We start from the raw sequence: 16,389 nt of genomic DNA on the forward strand, positions 1-16,389 counted from the left end.
CTCGCCGTCTCCACATTGTTTCCTCTTTCCCAAATCAGTTTTGTCAACCCCTGAATCTCTAGTAGGGCTGTGGTCTTCGGATGACTGTATATGATTCTCTCCCTCTTTCATGACTTCTTATTGCCTGGGGCCTGTGGAGTTTTATTCTCTATAAAATGACAATATTTTGCCAACTGAAAATTATAGTTTACCTCGACTGTTGTCAAATCTGATGAGTTTTGAATTGATGAGTTTGAGCCTCAGTCTCCTCCAGAAGAAATACGTAAAGATGAAGGTTTCTGAATCCTCGGTGTCTCCAGTCCAACATGTGCTACTGATCTGCAGAGAATTAAATCTAGTCTGCTGGCTGGATTGTAGAGTCATGTCTGTCACCACTTTCTTTGGAACTGAAAGAGGAACATCAAGGGACTTCCCTGGTGGCACAGTGGTTAAGAATCCGCCTGCCAGTACAGCAGACAACGGGTTTGAGCCCTGGTCTGGAAAGATCCCACATGCCGCGGAGCAACGAAGCCCGTGCGCCTCAACTACTGAGCCTGCACTCTAGAGCCCGTGAGCCACAGCTACTGAGCCCGTGTGCCACAACTACTGAGCCCATGCACTACAACTAGTGAAGCCTGTGCGCCTAGAGCCCGTCCTCGGCAACAAGAGAAGCCACTGCAATGGATAAATAAATAGATAAGTAAATAAATAAAATTTAAATGAAAAAATGTGAAAACTGTTTTGTTTTGTTTTTTTTTAAAAAAAGAGGAACATCACATCTACTCTTGGCATATCTTAAAATTCCGGAAAGAGCTTTCTTGAATTGCAGGAGTGATCGTGTGCAGTAAGCTGGAACTAAATTCCCATTTGCCAGGCCCCAAAGGGAAATGAATATTTAAAGAAGTTTTCATTTTATGGATGTTGTTTAGTTTTGTATAGTTCAGATCCCAGCCAACTTTAAAGTGGTTAGTTTTTATCTTATTTTACTTTGCTTTTGAATTTTATTTTATATTTCATTTTGACTGAAAGTGTCACATCTAAAGAAAAGTCACAGTTTTTCATAAGGTGGATTTAGAATGGCAAAGTAGAGAAAAAGATCAATTTTTCTTAAAATTGCTTTAAGGTAAAAAATATTTTACAAAAATGGAAGTGTGTATGCTTTAATTTCTGTAACCAATATGTGTGTTAACAGGATATTTAGCTAAAGTTTTCATTTCACATTAATCAATTTCACATTTCTATTTTTGTGTCTAGAGTTAAGTCTCCCACCCTGTTTAGCTATGGAAGGAATTGCTTCACAGATTTTCTTTGATGAACTTAAAAAATATGAAAAGGACACAAACAGATAATTCACTGAAACAACAAAACAAGCCAGTACACTTGAAATAAAATGTTCATCCTTGTGACTTATCTCAGAAATACAAATTAAAATATGAAAGGGGGGACTTTTTATTTTTAACTGCTCATACTGGCCAATGAACAAAACAAAACAAAACAAAAGGATGGGCCCACGGCTTCATACATTGCTAGCAGGAATATCAATTGCTTGTTCTTTTCCAGAAGACAATTTGTTGTAATGTGTATCAAGAGCCTTAAAATGGTCTGCACCTTTTAACCCAGTAATTTTACTTTGAGAAATAGTCTTAAAAAAATAGACAAAGATTTATATACACTGGATTGTTCATCATGGGAGAGTTAAAGAGTGAAAATCTGGAAACACATGTTCAGTGTTGTTAAAATTAGATGGTCAGTTTGGGAAGAAGTTGGAGGAGAAAAGGGAGGAAGACTTGGAATTTCACAGATTTCTAGTCTTGGCCACAAGGAGTCTTATCGGACAGTAAGGGCCCGTGGACAGGTCGATGTAAATCTACGTATTTCTGTAACTATAAAAACAGCCAATCGCTGTCAGTGGCAGGCTGGCAGCACTATCCGTACAAGTTCAACTTGTCAGACAAAGGCGGTGTCCTAGCACCGATGCCACTGCAGGGGGAGGGTGGCCACTTGATATAAACAGCCCAGTCTGGGAGAACAGTGGATGTGCGTAGCTTGAACTGTGGCTAGGTTGGGAGCTCAGGAATCCTTCTAACCCTTCCCAGCAATCTGAGGCTTAAAGAGGAGGGGCCTTGGTCACCGTTGCAGATAATGACAAAGCCAGCGTTGGAGTCCTGGTCTCCTGTGCCCAAGTCCATTTGTGTCCACCTTGAATCCCAAGTGGAATAACAGCTTCATAGGTCACTCTGACATTTGTGGCATAGGAATGGCACAGGCCCATTTTATAGATAAGGAAACAGAGGTCAGAAACATGGAGTGACTTGTCCAGGATTACATAATAAGTAACTGGTGGAATTGTGGTCAGAGTACAGAAAGCAAAATTTTAAAAATAAGATGAAAATTCAAGCTTTTACTTTTCCTCCAATGTTTGGACAAACTCTTTCAGCCTGTTGATCGAGATTCTTTCGTTTTTTTTTGGCCGCACTGCACGGCATGCAGAACTTCCCTTACCAGGGATCAAACCCGTGCCCCTGCAGTGGAAGCACGGAGTTTTAACCACTGGACCACCAGGGAAGTCCCAAGATTCTTTTTTTTTTAGTGGATTTGGAAGGCAGGGGAGTGTGTTATCATCTTAAAAAATTACCCTGTTCTCATACGTGGATGTCTCTCCCACTACATCCTTACCTTGTCTTCTTCTGCTTCATGTAACTGTTGACAAGGTACCACCAGGGACCTGGGACAGCTGTTTCTTCACTCCAGTGGTTTGTGAAAATATCTTGTTTTTTCTCTCTATGGGCTGATACTACCTACCTGTCCAACACTCCTGCTTTGGTGCTTTGTCAGGGTCCCCACGTTTGTCCCACCTGAGGGAACAGGTGTGTGGCAATGATGGATATTTTTTTCTGAAACAAAATACAGAGCCTTTAACTTTATAAGCTTGAGTCAGATCCACGAGAACTTTAAGAGCATCTTTGGTAGTTACTGATTATTCCTTTTTTTTTTTTTGCGGTACTCGGGCCTCTCACTGTTGTGGCCTCTCCCGTTGCGGAGCACAGGCTCCGGACGCGCAGGCTCAGCGGCCATGGCTCACGGGCCCAGCCGCTCTGCGGCATGTGGGATCTTCCCGGACCGGGGCACGAACCTGTGTCCCCTGCATCGGCAGTCGGACTCTCAACCGCTGCGCCACCAGGGAAGCCCTGATTATTCCTTTTATTGAACCTCACTTTCCTCTTGGCAGAAGGCTTTCATGAACTGTTTTTTTTTTCTTTTTTCTTTTTTCTTTTTCATGAACTTTTTGTGTTTGACCTTTGCACTAATTAAGGGAGGAAGGCGGGACAGGGATAAGCATCTCCATCTTTTTTTTTTTTTAATAAATTTATTTATTTATTTATGTTTGGCTGCGTTGGACCTTCGTTGCTGCATGCAGGCTCCCTCTAGTTGCGGTGAGTGGGGGCCACTCCTCATTGTGGTGTGTGGGCCTCTCATCGCAGCAGCCTCTCTTGTTGAGGAGCATGGGCTCTAGGTGCACGGACTTCAGTAGTAGTGGCACGTGGGTTCAGTAGTTGTGGCTCGCAGGCTTAGTTGCTGCGCGGCATGTGGGATCTTCCCAGACTAGGGCTCAAACCCGTGCCCCTTGCATTGGCAGGCAGATTCTTAACCACTGCGTCACCAGGGAAGTCCCTCCATCTTTATAGATGAGAGAACCGAGAGTCCCAGAGGTGCTATGACTTGTCCAAAGTGACTCAGAGGAGTGAGCGGTGAAGCTGGGACTTGAACTCAACTCTTCTCCAAGTCCAGTCCTCTTTCTGTGGCACCATTTTGTTTCTGTGTGGAAGTACATTATTTATCAACATAGGTAACTCTGACAGGCCTTAAAAAGTATAAATATGGGGGCTTCCCTGGTGGTGCAGTGGTTGAGAGTCCGCCTGCCGACGCAGGGGACACGGGTTCGTGCCCCGGTCCGGGAAGATCCCACATGCCGCAGAGCGGCTAGGCCCGTGAGCCATGGCTGCTGAGCCTGCGCGTCCGGAGCCTGTGCTCCGCAACGGGAGAGGCCACAGCAGTGAGAGGCCCGCGTACTGCAAAAAAAAAAAAAAAAGAAAGTATAAATATGAAATAGCTCTTGGCATTGTTGTGTTGGATTTGAAAATTTGGAAAATGCAAAGAAGCATAAATGAGAAGATAACAATCACATGTATTCCACCCTCACCATTTTGCACTTTTCCTTAATAAAAATGGGATCACATTATAATATTTGGAACTTGCTTTTTTCATTTACTATTATCTTGAGTTTTTTCTATGTTATGAAAACAATCTTCTATAAAATCAAATCAGTTTTTACTTAGGCACCTATTTTTTGATTGTTTCCAATTTTCCAAATATGTATGTATATATAAGTGTGTGTGTGTATGGATAGAAAGATACATCAGATAGATCAACCTTTTGATGAACCTCCTTTCAGAGAAAGCTTTGTGAACATTTGAATTAGGTTTTAAATTCAGTCACTGAACAGATATAAGATTTCTCTGAGGCCAAATGAAATAGGAAGTTGCTAAGAAAATCAGACTTTCTTCACTTGATTTATTTATTTTTTCCTTCACTTGATTTTATTTGAGTCTTTGTACAACCTCTTTGCAGGCTCAAAATCACCCTCAAGATTCTGTTCCCTAAATGGTAGTGTTTGTATCCCCCCCAAACCTACACTTCAAGTAGATTTAACTCTCAGTCACTGAGCTATCTAGTAAAGTGGTTTTTCTATTTTTCAGCCAAAAATAAATCCTGCTAAAAAGCTGAATTAAAAAAAAAATGAAACAGTTATAGGAAATGTGAATTCTAGAAAGCATTCCTCTGTTAGAACACATTGGCTTTTTTTTTTTTTTTTAACCAAAAGGCGGTATTTTGTGTCTAAACCACAAACTGATTTGATCAGTGGATGCCATGTAAACCTAATGATCCAGTTTCTGAACCTTTCTGAATCTTCCAGAAAGGCTCCCTAGTTCAGGAAGTTTTGAGTTGTCTTGTTTATGCTGTGTATATGATTTGTATTGCATTCATTTGTTTTCATTCAGGTCATATGTCTTACTTTAGAACTTGGTCTGACTTATGTAGCCAGTGTTAGCATTAGCAATATTTTAAATTCCTTTTGTAGTACCTGTGGCATTTCACTTATTTAAAAATGAAATTTGCCTTTGGACATAAAACTTTAATTTCAGGAAATGTAATAATTGGCTTTAGGTATTGTTTCCTCACAAACCTGTTCAGACTCTCTATTTACCTTCCAAAATCTTTTAAATCCAAATTATGTGTATGACAGGGGGAGAGGGGGAGGAGAGTAGCCCATCCAATGTTGCCTCTTGACAAGAAATCTTACCTTCCAGAATATTCTTGTTACTTTTTGGCTTTTTTCCCCACCCAGTTTTTTAGTACCCAACTCATCACATTTTTCAGTTGCAATGCCATGAGGGAGATTTCTACTTTCAGTAATGGTGGACTAGCTTATTGTACACCAGCCCTTCCACCAAAAACAACTAGAAAATATAATAGATGGGAAAAATGTTTGAAGGTAGCAGAGACGTACCAAAGAAGCAAGGACTTGAGAGATCAAGATCCCAGAGAGAAGGGAAGGCTGACATTTTGTGCCACTTCTCCCCTCGAGGTAATTGCCAATGCAGAAAGTGCCAACTGAGATGCTACTAAGCTGAGCTCTTCAGGCATTCTTATGACTGAGGAGACAACAATTAAAGTTTAAGGCACACCAAGGATGAGGGATTCTTATAAATACCTCCAGGATTTCAGCTGGGACTTCTAACAGTCTATTCCATCAGATAGGGATGAACCAGAAGTAAGAGCAGCCCTCACAAAGACTAAAGCCCAGGTTTAAATCAGCTTAATCCTTGGTTGTAAGGTGATCTATCCCTCTCCAAACTACCTGCAAGAAGAAAAATACATTTTTGGGGAGAGGAAGATAACATCACCCAGAGCTTCAAATTTTCTGTATAATTTTTCATACCTAATGACCAATCTATATGACTGAAAACCAAAACCAAACAGACAAAAAAAATGGTAAAGACAGATGTATAGTAGATCCAGACATTGGAGTTATTAGACACAGACTTAAAATAACGGTGATTAATATTGTCAAGAAATTAGATGACAATTTGGAGACTTATTTTGCAGAACTGGAGATATACAAGAAGCTGAATGGAAATTCTAGAACTGAAAAATATAGCAGTCGAAGATAAGAATTCAGCAGTGGGTTTCACACCAGATAAGACATAGTTGAAGAGAGGAATAGTGGATTGGAAGGTAGGTCAGAAAGAGATAGACTTATGCTCACAGAGGCAAAGGATAGAAAACACAGGAAAGAGTGTAAGAGATATATGGAATATGATGGAAGATATAAATATGTGTAATTGGAGTCCTTGAAGGCAAGGAGGACAGAGAATAGGGCAGAAGCAATATTTTAAGAGATAATGAGGATTTTCCAAAAGTGATGAATGGTTTCAATAAGCACTATAAACCCTTGGCTGGATAAATACAAAGAAAACCACACACTAAGGCACATTGTGGTAAAATGCTGGGTGGCTTAAAATCACTGCTTAAGTCACTACTTGACAGGAATGTCTTCACCTCAATGGGCAGCACCATGGCTATGAATTTCCACAATTGCTTACATAGCTTTGCCTTTAATTTCTTACCAGACACATCTCTCTTTGGGGGAACATTTTCCAAGGACCAGCTTTTGCCCTTAGTAAGGTCTCTGTGCACCCAGAGCTGGAGTTCTCCTCTCGCTGCACTTTTGTCTATAATCCTAGGGGAAGAACACTCAGTGCCTAGTGTGCCCTGGCAGGTCTCCCACTGAGGGGCTGGATGGGGTATAGGGTAATGGCTAAGAGCACAGGCTGCGGAAAGAAATTGCCTTTGTTCCACCACTTACTCATCACGTAATCTCACTTCTTGAAGCTTTACAGCCCTAAAATGTACAATAAGGATTAAAATAGTTACTTACACTTTTTAGGGTTGTTATGAGAATTAGATGAGCTCATGGATGTAAAGTGTTTAACATACAGGAATTAATGGAATTAATGAATGAGTTTCTTTTTAAATCTCCTTGACGCATGTCTTCAGCCTGATTGGTAGCCATGTATTCCTTCCTTAATAATAGCTGAGGCTTCTTCAAATTTTTGTGCCTGACTCGCCCCAGTGGGAACTAACATGAAAGGAGAGGAGGTGGTGTACATTTTATATCAGAGGAGAGAGCTTAAAAATTAATCTCCTTAAGTATGTACAAGAGTTGGTGGACTTCGCCCTTCAAAGGAAGAAGTAAACATTAAAGGTAGAAAAGCTTCTGAAGAACCAGAGAAATCAGACCCTGATTGGATCAAATAAAACACCTGGATGGGTTAAAGGATTTTTTTTTTTTTTTCTTTTTTTCCTTAGAGTAAATAAAGATTGCCACTCTCACTACCCTGACCCAATTAAAATTTTTTTTTTTTACCTGTTCAATAAGTTTATTACTGTCTTTATCTGAAAAATCTTCATAGAAATTGTGGTTTGGTTGATTAACTCTCGGCAGCCCGTTCCTGAGCTCTAAGGAAGCTTGCCTTCTTCTGAGCTACTCGATCTTTCTTCTGGGCAAGTGACATTTTGGGACGGTTCCACCTGTTCTCTTCCTTAGTTAGCCTATTAAAAAATGCAGTAATTGACAGTTACAATGTACTGGGATAGAATGGGCCACCTCGGTAGCATCCAAGGCTAATACATTTCTATCACCACAATTACTTTAGCAAACCTGGTTCCCCTCACCTCTGCAACATCATGCAGAGCTAGTGATCGAGTTTGCACCCAATTTAAATTTGGTTACTATTTCTGCCTTAAAAAAATGCATAAAATGTACCATTTTCTCTATCATAAAATTCTTTATTAACAATTGTATTAATTAACTCCTGTATTCCCGATTCAACTGCCTTCTGACTACTGTTAAGTTCTTGGTTAATGTATTTTAAATATATCCGTATGAATTCATACATATTTCCTATAATTTTTTACATATACACACACTAGGTATTTTACTGCAATGTATTTTATTCTCATTGTGTTCCTTCTCCTTAGGTAAATATATATTTATACAAATCAAATTGTAATTTTAACTACATTGAAGAAGATTGGAAATCTGGTCCTCACAGCAACTTGGAGAGGTTTTTACTTTAGGCCCAGGGCATCATTTATTTTTTTCACTAGGCAGAAATTTCATTTTAATATGAATATAAAATTATTATTATTATTATTTTTGGCTGCACCACATGGCATGCAAGACCTTAGTTCCCCAGTCAGGGATTGAACCCATGCTCCCTTCAGTGGAAGCAAAGAGTCCTAACCACTGGACCACCAGGGAAGTCCCCATGAATATAAAATTATACAGAGGTAGTACTGGGTGTTTTAGTCTGTTGGGGCTTCTATGCAAACTACCACAGACTGGATGAATTATAAACAGCAGAAATTTATCTCTCACATTTCTGGAGGCTGGGAAGTCCAAGATCAAGCTGTCAGTAGATTCAGTGTCTGGTGAGAGCCTGCTTCCTGATTTTTAGAAGACTGTCTTCTCACTGTATCCTCACATGTCAGAAGGGGTGAGGGAGCTCCCTGGGGTCTCTTTTATAAGGGCACTATTCCCTTTTGTGAGGGCTCCACCCTGGTAACCTAATCACCTTCCAAAGGCTCCACATCCTAATACCATCACATTGGGGGTTATGATTTCAACATATGGATTTGGGGGGAACATTTATGTTCAGTCCATTGCACCAGGTAAAAAGTGAATTTTTCACTCTGTCCCCTTGTCCCAATTCCTCTCTTATTTATATTTCTTCGGTAGATTTTTTGCAATGTTTCCCCAGTATTTTGAAGTTTTTGTTGTTGCTGTGGATGGGATGATTTTTTAAAAACAATTTCGAGTTGGAAATTTTTGGTACATGGGAAAGTATTGATTATTTTTCATTCATCTCATGTCCCTTGCCTAACTCCTCACTCTAATGAGCGCTGATAGTTTTGCTGTTTATCTTTTGGATTTACCGAACATCGGTTTTCTCATTTGCAAAATGCAGATCGTGTTGACCTTGCAGAGCTTTAATAAGGGTTAAATGAGATAAAGGAGCCGAGCTTAGTGGGGGCTGGATTAATATTAACTTGTGGTCTCACTACTATCGTCCTCAGGATAAGATCTTTTTCTGTGCGACTCCACTGACTGTGGAGAAATGGATCATGGAGAAATGATTTGATCAGAAAAGGCTCTGCTTACAACTGCTGATACAGAGAGACTGACATCAATCAAGGGGCTGCCAATAGTTTATCTTTTTTACCCTTTAAATTTTTTAAAAATTGTGGTAAAGTTCACATAACATACAACTCACCATCTTAGGGACTTACCTGGTGGACCAGTGGTTAAGACTCTGCGCTTCCACTGCAGGGGATATGGGTTCGATCCCTGGTCGGGGAACTAAGACCCCACCAAAAAACAAAACAGAAACTTACCATCTTCACCATTTTTAAGTACAATATTGTCTCATGAAGTACATTCACGTTGCTGTGCAACCATCACCACCATCCATCTCCAGAACTCTTTTCATCATGCAAAACTGAAACTCAGTACCCATCAACAATAACTTCCTACTCCTTTCTTTCCTCCAGCCCCTGGCAGCCACTGTTCTGCTTTCTGTGTCTACAAATTTGATGACTGTATGTACCTCAAGTAAGCGGAAACATATAGTATTTGTCCTTTTGTGTCTGGCTTATTTCACTGAACATAATGTCCTCAAGGTTCATCCATATTGTAGTACTTGCCAGAATAGTCTGCCTTTTTAAAGCTGAATAACATTCCATTTTATGTATATACTACATTTTGTTTATCCATTCATCCATCAGTGGACACTGGGGTTGCTCCCACCCTTTGGCTATTGTGAATAGAGCTGCTTTGAACATGGGTGTATAAATATCACTTTGAGTCCCTGCTTTCAATTCTTTTTTAAAAATATATTTATTTACTTATTTGGCTGCGCCGGGTCTTAGTTGCGGCACATGGGATCTTTGTTGCCGCATGCAGGATCTTTAGTTGTGGCATGCAGACTCTTAGTTGCGGCATGTGGGATCTAGTACTCTGACCAGGGATTGAACGCAGGCCCCCTACGTTGGGAGTGTGGAGTCTTACCCACTGGACCACCAGGGAAGTCCTCCTGCTTTCAATTCTTTTCAGTATATATGCCAGTGGATTTTTGAAAGCACTGAGGAAAAAAATTCCTGTGTGCCTTCTGTGGTTTCCGTAGCCTTTGGAAGAATGGCCTGACCAGCACACCCTGGGCATCTTAGGCTGCTGTGGCAGAAAGGAGGTGTCTGCAGCTGATCGTCACTGTGTGTTGAGCTTTCGAAGTCTCCACCAGCCTGCTGTCTCAGCACTCGGGGCTGCAGAAGGCATTGGACAAATGCAAGATTTGCTGCTCTCGTTGCTACCCACAAATGCACATTTTTCTATTTTACTGTGTAATTCCAACTGCTAAAATGACCCTGTACAATGTGGAAACTGCAATCAAGCATCAACATGAAGCTTCCAGGAAAATAAAAATGCAGCAGGAAGAAACAGCAGCAGGAGAAATAAGTTACTGGGAAACACTCACAAAATGAAATGCCTTGGCTGTTCTTTTGTTTCCCCTCTTTGTTTAAACGCTCTATTTTATTCAACGCAGCATTGTTGGTAATAGGGGAGACCGTAAACAACCTCGATGTCTGTCAGGGGGAGATGTTAGATACACCACAGTCCTCCATACTGTGGGAGACTGTAGAGCTATAAAAAGGATGCTCAACCCTTCGGTAGAGAAAGATCTACCAGAAAGTTAAGTGAAATAACAAAGGCAAAATGCTGAGTAGATTGTATAGTATGCTGTCCTTCGCAGAAAAACGGAGCAAATAAGACAGTGCGTGCGTGTACATATAATACATTCTTATGCTTCTTGTATATATATAGTGAAAGTCTGGAATATGCGTAATAAACCAATATCGGTGGTTAGATTTGGGGGTGGGAAGGAGGTTTTCACAGTGTCACTTTTTAGATATTCCTGAGCTGTGTGAATAGATCACCTTTTGAAAATCAAGAGAGAAAGGGCTTGTATTTTTCCACCAGCTTGACCATGGGAAAGGCTCAAAATCTAAATTAAGTTGATTTATAGGCAACGAACAGTTGCACAATATCTTGCAAGAAAAACAAATGTCTGTTACAGGCTATTCAGAATTTGTCTTCTGGTTAGGAAAACCAACAACTTCTGATTCCGACACTGGAGATGCCGAGAGGAGATAGGGAGGGAATGGTGCTCAAAACCTTACTTTACAACTGACCCTAAACTCTCAGGAGAAAGGGGAGAGTTGGGTTCAGGGCAGGAAACCAAAGCCAGGGTTGGACTGGGACGGGTTATACTTGGGCTTTTTCTCTCTCTTACACCACCAAACCAGGGCAATAGCAAACCTTTGATTGTATGGCTGGGCCAGAACTTTGGGTGCTTGAAACCCTAAAATCTAAAGCAGCTCATAAACTAGCAGGCAGATGAACACACTGATTGAGTTCCCACCTGCATGTGTCCAGAGCTTCTATCACACCACAGGGTGCCCGGGCAGGAATTGCTTGAGCTTGGAAAGCAGAAGTTGGGGCTTTCTGTGTCTGTATCTCCAACTCACCTGGAGAAGCTCAAGGTAGGGCCTCTTCTCACTACCAGAGAGCCATCACTGGCCAATGAATAGTCTTAAGGGAATAATGGTGAATGCAGAAGAACAATTAAGAGACATTTGGGGATCAGGAGCGCTGTGAAAGAAGGATGACTGCCGAAGTCAGAGACTCTGGGTGGGCTGAATGAGAGAATCCTGAGATCCAGTTACATTTCATCTACCACGTTGCACTTGAAACAAAAGGACACAGGAAAACTGAAAATAAAGAGGTGAAAATAGATACACCAGGCAAATAAAGCTCAAGGAACAATTTTAGTGTCAGACAAAACAAACTTATGGAAAAAAAATCAAAGACAGAGCAAGGTGTTGCATGCTGATAAAAGGCACAATAGACCAAGAAGATCTAATGATCATAGACATATGCCCCTAATATTATACCTTTGGAACATATAAAGCAACATATGGTAGATTTAAGATGAGAGATAGATAAATCAAGAATTAATAGTTGGAGATTTTAACATATACTCAAAAGCTGATAAATTAAGCAGAAAAAATAACCAAGGATACAGAAGAGTTTAATAACATGATTACTTAACCCAGATTAGCAGAGATAAATTTTTTTTTTTTTTTAGCAGAGATAAATTTAAGCAACACAGAATATACATTCTTCTGAGCACACACAGAGCAGGCACAAAGAGATTTATGTATCATACCACAAAAAAGCCTCAGTGAGTTTGAAAGAAATGGGGTACAAAATCAATATTAATAGCATCTCCCTTACTCTAGAAATAACTCATTATAAAATGAAAAAAAAACCAATTAAAATACAGAAAAAAACTTCAAACTCCACAAACCTATAAAGTTTCTAGGAATTAACATAATAAAAATTCTCAAGACCTTTATGAAGAAAAGTCTGAAACTCTATTAGAGGATATAAAATAAAATGTAAATAAAAGCTGTGGATGGGATGAAACCATTATAAAACTATTGATTTCCACTTAATCTATAAATTCAATGCAACTCCAATTAAAATTCCAAGAGTATTCTAAGGGGACTTAATAAACTGATTCTGAAAATTAGATAGATGAATAAAACTTCAAGAATAACTAAGACATTTTTGGGGAAAAAAAGAGCAAAGAAAGGGGACTTGCACTACCAGATATTAATATAGAACCAGGCATAAAACCAGGCTCAATGGAACAGAAAAGCATCCAGAAATTGACTCTGTATAAATGAGGATTTGGTATTTTATAGAGCCAAGGAAGAGATGGATTATTTGGTAAATAATCTTGGGAAAATTGGGTTGTTATCTGGAGAAAAATGAAGTTGGGTCCTCATCTCTACCATATCCAGAAATAAACTTCTGGTGGATTAGAGACCTAAATTTAAAGATAAAAGTGCAACGTTATAGGAAAAAATGTAGATAATTCTTTGTGATCTTGGGTGGGGGGGATTTCTTAATAGATGCTCCAAGTGTATACAATAAAGAAAACAATAGATTTGAATACTTTAAAAATAGGCTTTTTTTGGGCTGCTGTTAACAGGTAAATGCCATCATCAGAGTAAATGAATAGGTGACAAATGGTAATGTATGTGCAACATCTATGACTGAAAAAAAATTAGCTTTAGCTTCTAGAGTGTGGAGAAGGACATCTAAAAATCGGTATGGAAAAAAGGGAAACAGAGAAAAAAATTAAAAAGGGAATTATATGAATAAGCAAGTTACAGAAGGGGAAGCCTGAATGAATGATAAGTAGCCAAAGAGATGCTCAATATCAGTCAGAAAAACACAAATTTAAATAGTAATGGGATCCTATGTCCATTTGATAGCAAAGAAAGCCCCAAACAAACAAACAAAATCTTTATGCTTACGTCACTCCCCTGTGTAAAAGCTTTCAGAGGTTCCCTATTTAGGAGATAAAACACACACCCATGTTGCCTGTGTGATGGACCACACACCCACCTCTCCACTCTTCTCCTTTGCTTCCTCCCATCAGATTTGCATTTTAGTATGACTCTAATAACTATAGAGATTGGAGAGAGAAGATACTAGAAAAAGAATGACTACTTAGAAGACCATTGAGATAGACTAGGAAAGAGATGCCTGAATTGGGATACAGAGGAGGGGTCAAAGCGAAGAAACACTGAGAGAGAAGGAAGGATATACAGACCTTTGTTGGGTGGCAGGGAGTGGTTGTGAATGGCTTCTAAGATTTGTCTTGGGCAACTTGTTGCATGGTGGTGCCATGCATCGAGAAAGGAGAAAGTCTAGATCAGGGTTCACTGTGTTGAGGCTCAGACAGCCATAGGAACTTCAGGAGGAGATGTACAGTTGCAGTTGGCTATGAAGGCTTGGCATTTAGAAGGGTGATCTGGACAGAGGTGTTGGTTACGGGTGTCATCACTCCATAGGAAGTGGTTAACACCATTGATTCAGTGAGACTCTTGCCTGAACCATAAAACACAATAGCTCCCTTTGTTCATAAAGGTGCTTTCTGATTACTGGCATGACTTTTTTTTTTTTTTTTGCTGGAATACGATGATTCTCCACCCCCAATTTGACCATCTCCTCATTTTGTTTTTTTTTGGTAACATGATAAAACTTGCCTCTTGTTTCAAACAAACTTCATTTCTTTGAAATATTACTGACTGAAGTTAGTGGTGGAGATAATTAAACCAGTTTACCTGGAGGTTCAAATTCATGACTTTGGCCTCTTTATTACTATTGCTTTAATAAGCCAGAGATTTAATATCTGAATACAGTATCTGGCATGAAAATAAGTGAACTTGAAAGTGAAAGAGCCTTCTTAATGTACTTGTTTATTAGATGACATTTTGAATGAGTTGTAGGTTAAACTGATAATTGCTGTTGCTGAAACTTCCAGGCTATTGATATTCAAAGATTTATGATCTAGGGTTACTTTCTAGCACTAATAAGTATACAAATTCAAGTTGCAGAGGTTCCAGAAAAGTGCCAACAGCTAATTAGAGGCACTTGATGTATAAACTATTGTGACATAATAGGAGCCACAAGTATGATTTTTCCCTCAGGCTGTTTTCTGGGGATAGTCTTTCAGTGTAGACTATGAGCTAAATAAAGAACATGGGATTTGGGACTTCCCTGGTGGTCCAGTGGTTAAGACTCTGTGCTTCCACTGCAGGCAGCATGGGTTTGATCCCTGGTCAGGGACCTAAGATTCCCACATGCCGCTTGGAAAAAAAGCAATTTAGAAGAAGTAGACACCACAAGAACAAAAGCTTCAAAGCCATATTTAATACTCTCAGAGCAATAAGAGAATAGTTTATCTCCGGGAAATTAGAACAGGATGCTATAACTATGAGCACAAAGAAGAAAAGAAAGGGGGGGGCTCCCCCTTTTTTTCCCCTTGGGAAAAAAAAAAAGAACATGGGCTTTGGAGGTAGACTTGAGACCTAGTTCTTCCACTTATCAAATGTGTGTCCTCTTGGGCTGTGTGTTCTGTGGTTCGAAGATGGCTAAGGCAGTTCCGAACACCCAGAAGCAGCAAAAGGGAGTCGTTCTTCCCGCATCTATGTGAGTTATTAAGAGACGTTTCCCAGAAAGCTAATGCACACTTCCCTTCATGTCTCAGTGACTAGAATTGCACTGTACACCCAGTCCTGAGCCAGTCATTGGCAAGGAGGGGAGTGGAATTAACATGTTTGGCGAGACCATGTCTCTCATGTTTCAGAATGTCATGATCCTGTGTCTGGGTGTGGGTCTATTTGTATCCATTGTCAGTTGATCCTTTCAACCTGCAGACTCATTCTTTAAATTATGGAAAATGTTCTTGAAACATAAATAAATTAATTTTCTTCCCTTTGGTTTTTCTGTACTCTCCTTCTGAGGGCACCCCTCTTATTTGAGTGTTGAACCTCCTGGACTATTCTTCCTATTTCTCTAATATTTTTTCATCCCTTTGGCTTTTTGTCATCTGAGTTTTTCATTTTGGCTGCTAAAAATTTAATTTCCAAGAGCACCTCCCCTTTTTTCTTCTTTGTGCTCATTTTTATGGCATCCTGTTCTAATTTCATGGAGACAAACTATTCTCTTATTGCTCTGAGAATATTAAATATGGCTTTGAAGCTTTTGTTCTTGTGGTGTCTATTTCTTCTCAATTGCTTTTTACTGTTTTTGGTGTCTTTCATGTTAAGGATTTTCCTCAAATATCTGGTAATTATTTTTAAGATTGAGACACTAAGAACCCCAGTGAGATTGGGCTTGTCGATTGAGAGCCTCACCATGGGTGGAGGGACTATTTCATCGGGGAATTTCTCCTATTCTCCTAACTATCTTTGTGTCTTTTCTCTTGAGTTGGCCAGAGAAGAATTTTCAAATACCCTTCTTGGGGTGTAGAAGCCTTGTTTCCTCTGGATTCTGAGTCAGGGAGGGGAGCTGAATATTTCAACATTAATATGTAAATTCTTACTTGATCTTATTTTCAGTATCTTACTCTGTCCCTTAACCATGGTTGGTGCTTCCATCTCTTTTACCCACTCCAGTGAATAAACCTCTCATTTTCTGCCAGGGTGGGGCAGGAGCAGCTGCTGGAATACATCAAGTGGGGGAGAGCATCCAGGGGACCTGAACAAAACTGAGATGGCGGTATAATGTTTCCATATACCCAGCACTCAGTTTCCACTACTATTAGCATCTTACATTGGTATGAACATTTGTTACAATTAATAAACTGATAC

General features: G+C 39.9%; 1 protein-coding gene and 1 non-coding gene across 2 annotated transcripts in view; one reads left to right on the forward strand and one right to left on the reverse strand.

Annotated features, from left to right (window-relative positions):
• Positions 1 to 16,389, forward strand: part of SEC23IP (SEC23 interacting protein) — a 68,683-nt gene that overhangs the window by 52,095 nt on the left and 199 nt on the right. The window lies entirely within an intron of this gene.
• Positions 7,683 to 7,815, reverse strand: LOC114883512. The gene has a single exon (XR_003790606.1). It is a non-coding gene; the product is annotated as a small nucleolar RNA SNORA66 (small nucleolar RNA).

Source organism: Monodon monoceros, unplaced genomic scaffold (genome assembly GCF_005190385.1).
Source record: "Monodon monoceros isolate NGI ecotype Baffin Bay Population unplaced genomic scaffold, NGI_Narwhal_1 Super_Scaffold_4, whole genome shotgun sequence".
In the NCBI taxonomy this organism is placed as follows: domain Eukaryota; kingdom Metazoa; phylum Chordata; class Mammalia; order Artiodactyla; family Monodontidae; genus Monodon; species Monodon monoceros.